Source organism: Bison bison, unplaced genomic scaffold (assembly GCF_000754665.1).
Source record: "Bison bison bison isolate TAMUID 2011002044 unplaced genomic scaffold, Bison_UMD1.0 scf7180017864482, whole genome shotgun sequence".
Lineage (NCBI taxonomy): Eukaryota > Metazoa > Chordata > Mammalia > Artiodactyla > Bovidae > Bison > Bison bison.
In genome coordinates, this window is record NW_011495042.1 from 3,497,798 (window position 1) to 3,507,963 (window position 10,166).

Consider the following 10,166-nt stretch of genomic DNA (forward strand, 5'->3'; position numbering starts at 1 on the left):
CTCCCTGGTGTCTCAGGCAGGTCCCAGGAGGTCACCAGAGCAGGGCAAAGAGGAAACCAGCAGCGCCCCGGGTCTCCCTGCTCCCTTCCTTCCTTCCTTCCCTCTCCTCCCTTCTCTTCCTTCTGGTGCCTTCTCCCTGTCCTTCTGCTGCTCTTCTCCAGTCTCTCTCTCTCTCCTTCTAAACCTCATCTTTGGTGTCTGAGGCTTTCCTTACAGGAAGCAATCAAGAACCTGCAAGGCTCACTGAGTGAGCGCATCTCTTCTGATCCTGTGACCTCACAGTGGACCCTGACCCTGCCGGGGCGGGAACACAGACCCTTCAGAAATCAGCAGAAACTCCCAGCTGGGCCGGTCCCTTGCTTTCTGGAGAGCCCGTTGTTCAAGCTCACCAGCACACCCCTGCTTTGGCAACGGGAGGGGCGCCACCTTCTCCGCAGCCGATGTTTCTCGAGGACTTGTGATAGCAATGTCCGCACGGTGGGACTCAGGAGAGCGTGTGTGTGTGTGTGTGTGTGTGTGTGTCAGGCACTTTGTGAGCTGCCATGGCAGGGAGCGGAGCAACGTGAAGACCCAGGTCCCATTGGTGCAGAGAGGACCAGTGGAGCTGGAGAGACAGGGTAGAAGGATCAGTTAACTCGTCAGGACAGAAGGCAGGTTGTGTAGAGGGACTGGGCCTTCCCCATCGCCCCCACCCCCAGTCCCAGCTCAGGCACTGTCCCTCCGCCCCACCACATACTCAGCAGATGGGTTCTTGCCATGTCACCATCAGATCAAATCTCCCTTCTTTCAAAGGTCCCCAAGTCCCCCCCGCTCAGTGCTTGCCGTGGGGTTGCTGTTCAGTCACTCAGTCGTGTCCAACTCTGCCACCCCATGGGCTGCAGCACACCAGGCTTCCCTGTCCTTCACCATCTCCCGGAGTTTGTTCAAACTCATGTCCATTGAGTTGGTGATGCCATCCAACTATCTCATCCTTGTCTCCTTACTGTGGGATGGGGGGGTTGGGGGAGAGGTTAAAAGCATGGGAATTGAGCAGATGGCTCCAGATCGTGGACTTGGGCAAGTCCTATCGCCGTCAGTCTCTATCTCTGCGAGAATTAAAGACGAGCATCCATGAGATGCATGAAGCTTGCTCAGTCGTGTCCGCCTCTTTGCGACCCCATGGATGATACAGTCCATGGAATTCTCCAGGCCAGAATACTGGAGTGGGTAGCCTTTCCCTTCTCCAGGCAACTTCCCAACCTGGGGATCGAACCCAGGTCTCCCACCTTGCAGGCAGATTCTTTACCAGCTGAGCCACAAGGGAAGCCCAAGAATACTGGAGTGGGTAACCTATGCTGTCTCCAGTGGATCTTCCTGACCCAGGAATTGAACTGGGGTCTTCTGCATTGCAGGCAGATCCTTTACCAACTGAGCTCTCAGGGAAGCCCACTGAACTAAACCACCAGATAAACCTTTGGCATGATCGCTGTTCTTGCTCCAGGATGTGGCGCACCCCCTTCTCCTGCTTCAGAGCCCTTGACCGTAGCTGCCACATCCCCAGCCAGGCTCCCTAAGGGACCCCAGATTCTTGCCAGCCAGACCAGGTCCCTCATTGTCTGTAAGCACATTTTGCCTTGTCCCCATCCGCTCCGCCTGGGGTGGACTAGAAGTGTTAGGCTTGGGGAGAGGAGCAAAGGTTCCAGTCCGGCTTCTCTCGCTGTGATTATAGAAAGAATGTCCCAGCCAGCCCTGATGCCGTCATCTCCTGGTTTCTTGCCTGAATCCAGCCCCCGGCCGCAGCGGGGCGCCATCCCCCCCTTCTTTGGGCTGTGGGAGAACTTCCCCGAGTGGATGTCGCTTATCTGCACACCCACCTGTCACCAGCGCTCGGTGGTGGCAGGACCCAGACTCCAGCTGGCGTCTGGATCGCTCTGCACCCAGCATGGGACCCGGCTCCCTGGAGGTACACCGTCGATCCTGGTTGGATTGGATTGAAAATTGCCTCGACAAAGCGAGGTGCACAGTCAGACATTGCAGACAATTAGGGACTCGAACAGATGTTAGAAGACTGTGGACCATGTGAGCGAGGCAGGCGGGCTGAGATGAGAAGCAGGATGAAGTCAGAAGGGTGCTCCGGGCCAGAGCCTGAGTCCTCTCCTCGTGCATGGAAGGAGACCAAAGCACAGAGTGGTAAAGGGCCTGGCTCGATATCACACAGCCCGTAGCGTGCAGAGTGAGGATTCAGACCCGGGTCTGCAGACTCCAGAGCCTCAAGCTGACTTCGCGTCCTCCTCTCCCGGCCCCTAGAAAGGCCTGCTTTTCTGCGAGCACAGGCTGTGTCTGCAGGCAGAGGAGAGCTGGGGACTCCTACGGGGATTGCCACCGCTGGGCCAGCTGCCTCCCAGGGGGCTCTCTTTAGAGCCCAGCTCGGGGGCCTGCTGACAGCTGCTCAGCTGGGATCCCACATGACCCCTTGTTGGCTCCCAGGACACCATCAGGGTTTGCCCGGTCTGACCATGGGGACCAGTTAGCCTTCACAGAGCCAGACCTTGGGGAGGTAGAGTCCTCAGCCACTCTGGGCTCCTTGTCCTTGGGGGTTTGCTCTGGAGGGAATTACATTCTCTCCCATCCTAAAGGTGGGCCTTGCGGGGGGAGTTCTGCAGGCATCCAACTAGAGAGAGCGGAGTGGGCTGGTTAAGGATATGGACACAGGAGACCAGCTGCCTGGGTTCCAGCCCTGGCCCCCCTAGTTCCTAGCTGGGAGACCTTTGGCAAGTCCCTTTCTCTCTCTCTGCCTTGGTTTACCCATCAGTAAAATGTGGGGGAGGGGTGAGAGTGGCAAGTTATTGAGCTGGCTAGCATCTTATGGGAAAACTTGAACAAACTTTTTGACCAACCCAGTGCTCTCCATAAAGCGTTTAGAGCACGCCCTGATGTGTTAAGTCCCCAGCTCACTTTCTTCTCGTACTTCAAGCTCTTCTTTCTCCTTCCTTTGTTAATGAAAAGTTGGGGACGGTTCCTGTGTGTATTCACAGACAGAAGAGCAGCATGACTTATTTCACCTTTGCGTGGATGGCATCACCGACTCAATGAGCATGCATTTGAGCAAGCTCCAGGAGTTGGTGACGGACAGGGAAGCCGGGCATGCTGCAGTCCACGGGGTCACAAGGAGTCAGACACGACTGAGCATCTGAAATAACTGATGGATTTAAGAAGCCTGCAGCAGTGAAAGCTGATCTTTTTCTCGCTCTGGTTGCTGGGGTGGGATGTCCTCTGACCTCATAATTTCTGATTTGAGAGGCACCCTAGAAAACCAGACTTCCAGGCTCTCTGAGGCTGCAGGCAGGAGGGCTTGCACCTCAGTTTTCTTCCCTGTAGCACACTGAGAGGCCAGGCAAACACTTCTTCATGCCAATACCTCTCTTCCTCCCGAGAGCCCACAGGAAGGCTCAGAAGGTCAAGGGCCACGTCCATGCGCTTCAGAGCATTTCACACAGACCAGTGTCCAGGAGGCACCTGCCAAGTGAGCAGAGGGCCTGGGTTAAACCCTCTGTGACCTTGGGCAGGTTATTTGACCTCTCTGAGCCTCAGAACCATCATCTGCAAAATGGAACTAATAATCATTTTAGCGTCACTGTATTACGGTTTGCTAGGCCGGGCCCAGGACTGGAAAATCTCAACCCAGTGGTCATCATGTATAAAGTAGTTACCATTGGCCCCATTTCCTGACGAAGAAACAGACAGTTTGAGGAATTACGTGGCTTACTTGAAAGTCAGCCTGGGATGTTGTGGAGGAGCGGCATTAAATACTGTGGAGAAGCGCGCCTGGAACTGCAGATGGCCGCTCGGGGTTGTCGAGGCAGCCGAGGGGTTTGCACCAAGATGCGGACCTCCCTTGCTTCATCTCTGAAGTGAGAGTGTGCAGGGGGCTGAGACCTGGGGGCTGTGGGGGTCTGTAAGGCCGTATGACTCCTGTGCTGTGTGACCTTGGACCAGCCCCCAGCCCTCTCTGGGCCTTTGTCTTCATCTGTAGACTGCTGCTGTAGATCAAGTCAGGATCAGGAAGGAGGCTGGCTGCCTTGGTCCCAGCCCCAAGCCCCGCTTGGACTGAGTCCAAGGATGAGGGCCTAATATCTGGACTCGCAGGCATCCGTTTTGCCAGGCAAAAGGTTGACTTCTCACCCCCAGACTGGGCTCTGGTCTCTGGGGCCAAAGTCCTGAGGCTTGGGAGACCCTCTCCAGCTTTTCCATCACAGAAGCTTCTCCAGGGAGCCTTCCCTGACTTGCAGGGTGATTCATAGCAAGGGCTGCCCACAGCACCTGCCTTTCACTGCATAGTCCAGCCTCCCTCTACCCTTTCTGCACTGAGCATCAGCTATTAATTGGGCCACTTTTATATGATGGTTTTCAATTACAAAGCAAGCACTTGCGTGGCTATTCATCTCTCTGAATGGCAATCTAAGCTGCTCTGTATCGAGTACTTCCTGTGCGCCAGGCCCTCTGCTTCCCTTAGAGTCATCATATCACTTCAGAGTCGACACAGTGATCCTGTGAAATACAGGGGTCCAGGTTTGCAATAAGGAAACTGAGGCTCAAGCAAGGTAAACATCTAGCTCCTGGTCACCCAGGGATTTGACTCAAACTCCGTGAGATAATCAGGGTCACCCATAACCTACACCCTTGGAAGCTGCCGTGGGCACCTGAATCCCGGGGACACTTGTTAAAATGCAGCTTCTGGGATTCCCTGGTGGTCCAGTGGTTAAGAATTCACCTTGGAATGCAAGGGACATGAGTTCAATCCCTGGTCTGGGAGGATCCCACGTGTCTCAGAGCAACCAAGCCTGTTCACTGCAGCTAGAGAAGGCCCAAGCGCAGCATGGTTCGGTTCAGTTCAGTCGCTCGGTCCTGTCTGACTCTTTGCGACCCCGTGGATTGCCGCATGCCAGGCTTACCTGTCAATCACCAACTCCCGGAGCTTGCTCAAACTCACGTCCATCGCGTCAGCACAGCCAGAAGTAAATAAATAATTTTTTTTTCTTTAATGCAGCTTCTGATTCCATGGGTCTGGAGCAGAGTCCAGGACTCTGCATTTCTAACAGTCTGCCCTCAGAGAAGCACACTTTGAGTAGCAAGTCTCTGAGTAGCTGAGCCATTTGAGTTGAGATGCCTCTACAGTAACTACCCCAGGGTGGCAAGCCTCAGTTTACTCATCTGTCAAATGGACGACATAGGCCTCGGCTTCTTGAGGTGAGGTGAGGCCTGGCAGACCTAAGACCTGTGAGATAAGCGCCTGGCACGAAAGAGGTGTTCAGTAGATGCCGCTCTTCTCCCTTCACTGGAACTGTTATGGGTCTGGGTGCACAACAGATGCCCAATAAAGCCTTGTGCAATGGACCGAGCCTAGCGTTTCTTCTTAAAAAGCAGAGAATAAACCATTATGTTTCCCGTTGGCATGCAGCCAAACCCAGTGTTAAGTTTTTTCTTGAACCGCAGAGTTTCAGAAAGGAAGAAAAGCGAGTAGAGCAGCGAATGCGGTCTGGAGCAAGCCTCTGTAATTTCTGTAATCACAGAACGGGAAGCAAAACAAAGCAGGGGTGCAAGCGCTCGCAGCATCATGGGAGGAAGTGGCGCCTCCCTGGCCCGTTGCTCCCCCTCCGCGCCCCTGCAGAGTGCCCCCCCTCTCCGGCTCCCAGTGGGTTCTGGGCCCAGCCCCGGCCCTAGACAATGGCAGCCTGAGACTCCGTCTTGGCCTTTCTGCCTCTGCCTAGGTCCCCACCCCACGCAGCCGCCCTGCCCATCCCTCTGATGCAGCAGCGGGACAGAGGGGGATTGTCCCAGGCAGCTGCCATGCGCTCCCCTCCCCCCAGCCTGCCATCTGGCCCTGGCGTTGGACTGCTTACCACCAAGCCTCCAGCAAGGCCCGGGGGCCACGCCTCCAAAGTGGATCCCCCACCACTCCTCACCAGCTCTGGCCTCGCCTTGCAGCCAGGGTTCAAGTCACCATTATCCCTTGCCTAGAGTCTCAGCTCTTAAGGAGCCTTCCCACATCCACCCTTGCTGCTCTGCAGCCTCTCCTGGGCAGCCAGAGAGGACTCCTAAATGTAAGTCAGGCCAGCCCTGCCGCTGTGTCCTCCACTTTCTCCCTTCCCCTTTATAATGGAATCTGAGTTTCTTAACCATGGTCGCTGAGACCTTGCATGATCTTGCCCCTGCCTGCCTCTAACTAGAACTGTCCCATCCTTCCCTGGACTCCCGCCCTCCTGGCCTCCATGCTGGCTCTCAATCATGCCAAACTTAGACCTGCCTCGGGGCCTTTGCACTTACTCTTTCCTCTGCTTGAAATGCTGGATCCAGGACAATCACATCTCTGGCTCCTGATTCAAACTGGAAAAAAAAATTTTTTTTTGTTCAGGCTAAATAATAAAACAAGCCCCAGGGCCAGTTGTGACCCAGTTTGCTTGATCTAGAGCTTCCAAATGCAACATGTTGTCTTTTCCTTACAAAGCATGCTTCCTGCTTGGTTTGGCCTCATTTTTATCAATGGCTTTAAGACCTTGTCATAGAGCATGTCAAGGAAGCATGGAACATCATGGGAACATCTTGAGCATTTCTGTCTCGAATCTCTTTCTCTAACACCATCCCTCACAGAGCCTCCCGGAGGGAGTCTTCTTCTGTAATATGAACTGGATCCCACTGTCACCCCATCCCACCCCTGAAGTCGGTCCCCCTAAGTTCCCTAGCCTGAGTTTTGAGGCCGTTCACAAGCTGACCTTCCTAGCTTCAAACCTCCCAACCTTTTGTTTATGCATTTCCCTCTACTGCGGATACCATTTCCCTCTTTTTGAGCCTAACGACCACATATACAGCCTTCAAAGCCCAGTTCAAATATCCCTTCACCTGGGACACCTTCGCTGGCTGAATTAAGTCATTCCTTTTAGGCCTGTCTGCTTCATATACTCTTGCTGCACTGACACAGAGTATTAGGAAGAGCTGTAGCAGAGCTGTTTCTCTTCAGACGCCGTGACCTTGTGAAGGTCATGGATCTTGTCTTATTAATCCTTGCCATCCGAGTGTCCAGCCCAGCTCCATGCACACATTAGGCCCTCAGTAAATACTTACACAAGAGAATCTTATCTGCTGGTACCTGTCAGTTCACTGATTAACACTCTGGTGGCCGTGTGTAGCTCAGAATGCAAAACGCTTGGAACAACAGTTCTCCAGTTCCATCACTAGTTCTTGGCACGTGCTCAGTAAATGCTTGAATGAATGGATGAAGGCGTGCAGGAGTAGGTGATGAATACAGAGGACTCATTGCTTGTGGTCTCACATTAACTGTACCCTTTTGAATGCTGCTTTGCTGGAGTCCAGTTAATGACAGAGCTGGAGGAATACGTAGCTGGATTCTTGGTCCGTAGAACATTGCCACCTGGTGAGGAAGAACTGGGAGACACATGTCTTGGCAACATGCCTCAGATCCAGAAACGGTGAGGCCTGTCCTTCCACCAGCTCCACCAGCAGATAAAAGAGGAGGAGGGAAGAGACCTGCGGAACCATCCTCCAGAAACCCTGGAGCTGCAGAGCACGGGCGCTCCTTTCAGGAAAGATGAGGTGACAGCAGCGGGAAGGTTGCTTCTGCTTCAGAGAGCGTTCATCTTGTTGAAACACGGGTTCCCTTACAGTAAACAGGCACGTGCCTGTGCTTTCCGCGTGCTGTTCTTTGCAATGGGGAGGTGACAGGTGAACCAGCTGGGTCAGGAATTAAAGTTCCCCAAGCAGCAGGGCATGAATACTGAGGGGGTTTCCTGGAACAGCTCTGGGTTATTAGCGCAGGGTCCCAGGCTTTCTCATGAGTGTGTGTGCTCAGTTGTCTTGCGACCCCGTGGACTGTAGCCCACCGGGCTCCTCTGTCCATGGGATTTCCAAAGGCAAGAATACTGGAGTGAGTCGCCACTCCCTTCTCCAGGGGATCTTCCCAACCCGGGGATTGAACCCATGTCTTCCTGCATTGCAGGCTGATCCTTTACCACTGGGCCACCTGGGAGTCCTTTTTTCACCAGTGGGGACCTTTTATCGTTTTCTTCCCATCTGTAAGATGTTCTGGATTCTTTTTTTTTCTTACCAGATTTTATTTACTACAGAATAAGATTTATTTTTATTAACCAAACATTCAAAGCTACCATTGCTGGCTTCTGATGGGCCCAAGGTGATCAGCTAGACCACTCTGAGCTGGTATAAAAACAGCCCAAAGCAAAGGGCTTGACATTTTTATTAACTAGTATTCCCCACGGCAACTGAAGGTTGATGTCTATCCACCTTCTGAAAATGCTTCAAGTCGCTCCAGGGCCTGAATAATAAGCTCTCAATAAATGTTAGCTGCTATTCTTATTACTGCTATTATTGTTATATCATGATCATCATCTTTGTGGCCTTCTGGGAAGCAGAGAACACGAGATTAAGAGCCACGATCATGTACACGGATGGGAGCAATCACAATGCTAATGGCCGAGATTCCCTTTACCCTCACTGTGAGCTGGGCGCACTTTCCCATGCTTTGCAGGCACGTCTCATTTGATCTTCCCCACAACCCTGGCAGAGAAGATTTTCCCCTCGGTTTACCAAAGAGGACAAAAGAGGTGACATAGTTTGCCCAAGGTATGTATTGCAGGGATCCCTATGGTCTGTCTGAGTTAGCCCCAGGCTGGTCCTTGCAAGGAGGGCCTTCTCAGTGTGACTCTGCAAAAAAAAAAAAGCATCAGTTGTATTAATTCCTGCTTTATTATGTGCTTGATCCTGGAAGACTCCACATTTGGTGATGTGGCTTCTCACAGGAAAGTTACAGACATTGGGCTGAATCTCAGTACTCTCCCCAGTTCTGGAAGTTGCATGGACGTCTTCCTCATGAAGAGGTCTTTGGAGCAGCTGCTATCTTTGATCCTCCCAGGCTTGGCATGAGAAGGTCTTCAATATACTCGTGGAGGAGACGACGGACTAAACCTGGAGAACCGGAGCGTGCCTCGCCCAGCCCTGAATGGTTCTCTCGGAGGATGTACACACCCACCCACTCTGTTCATCACGTCCTGCCATCTTTCCGTCTGTCTCCCCAGATGGAGTCAGACGATCCTGTGGCCCAGTGCACGCATCAGTGCCCAAAGCCTGGTAGATTTTGGAGTTTGGTTGGAGTTGAGTCTCTGATAACCAACAAGTAAACCCAGAGTGGAGGCCTGAAGCTGGTGTTCCCATGGGACACAGAGGGTGTGTGCAGAAATTTCAGGATTAAAGCAGGAGCCAAGGTAAGCGAAGCGGGGGGTTTATTCTACAACCGTGAAAGTGTTAGTTGCTCAGCCTCCTGTCTGACTCTGCCACCCCCGTGGACTACAGCCCGCCAGACTTTTCCATCCATGGGATTCTCCAGGCAAGAATACTGCAGTGGGTTGCCATTCCCTTCTCCAGATCTTCTCGACCCAGGGATTGAACCTGGGTCTCCTGTATTACAGGCAGATTCTGTACCATCTGAGCCACCAGGGAAGCCCCATTACAACCGTGGAGATGCTTTATAAATTCTTAAGAGCAGTAGCCCATCTTAAGGACGCCTGAAACTGCAGAATAGAATGCCTTAAAGACCATTTGTCTTTTGATCTCTGATTTCCTCCCGGCTCAGCAAACCATCTCTCTCTGCTGCTCCGAGGACAAGGTGGGCAAAGATGGCTGCCTCAGAGTTCCCAAGTGGAGGGGGAGACTGCCTTTTTCCTCCAATTGCCAGGGAGGGAGCCTTGATTGATTGGTAGGATCAGGTGACTAGCCCTGGTGCAAAATGGTTGGATCGTTTTTGAACAAATATGGAGGCTGGTACCTACAAGGTCAAATTGTGGAGACAGTTAAGGGCATCATTGTCTTTTAACAGTTAATGGTTGACGCTTCCTCCCCCAAAGAGGGTTGGCTTCAGCCTCTCCCCACTTGCCTGAGGCTTCTCTGTCCCCTGGACTTGCTGGTAGACCCCAGAAGCAGCTGCCTCTGGCCAGTCCTGATGTTTAGGGGGCAGTCACCCCGGCCTGAGACTAAAGCTTCCCGTGACATTGCTGTGCTCAGGCCGGGGTCTTAGACGGGCACCGGAAACTGGCCTTGAGAACGAGAAGCAGGGCTGGCGGTCAAGTGTGGCTTACTGGAAGGTGGTCTGGCGCTCCGTGAAC

General features: G+C 53.1%; 1 protein-coding gene across 1 annotated transcript in view; it reads left to right on the forward strand.

Moving 5' to 3' along the window:
- Positions 1-10,166, forward strand: part of SLC6A1 (solute carrier family 6 (neurotransmitter transporter), member 1) — a 37,421-nt gene that overhangs the window by 9,371 nt on the left and 17,884 nt on the right. The window lies entirely within an intron of this gene.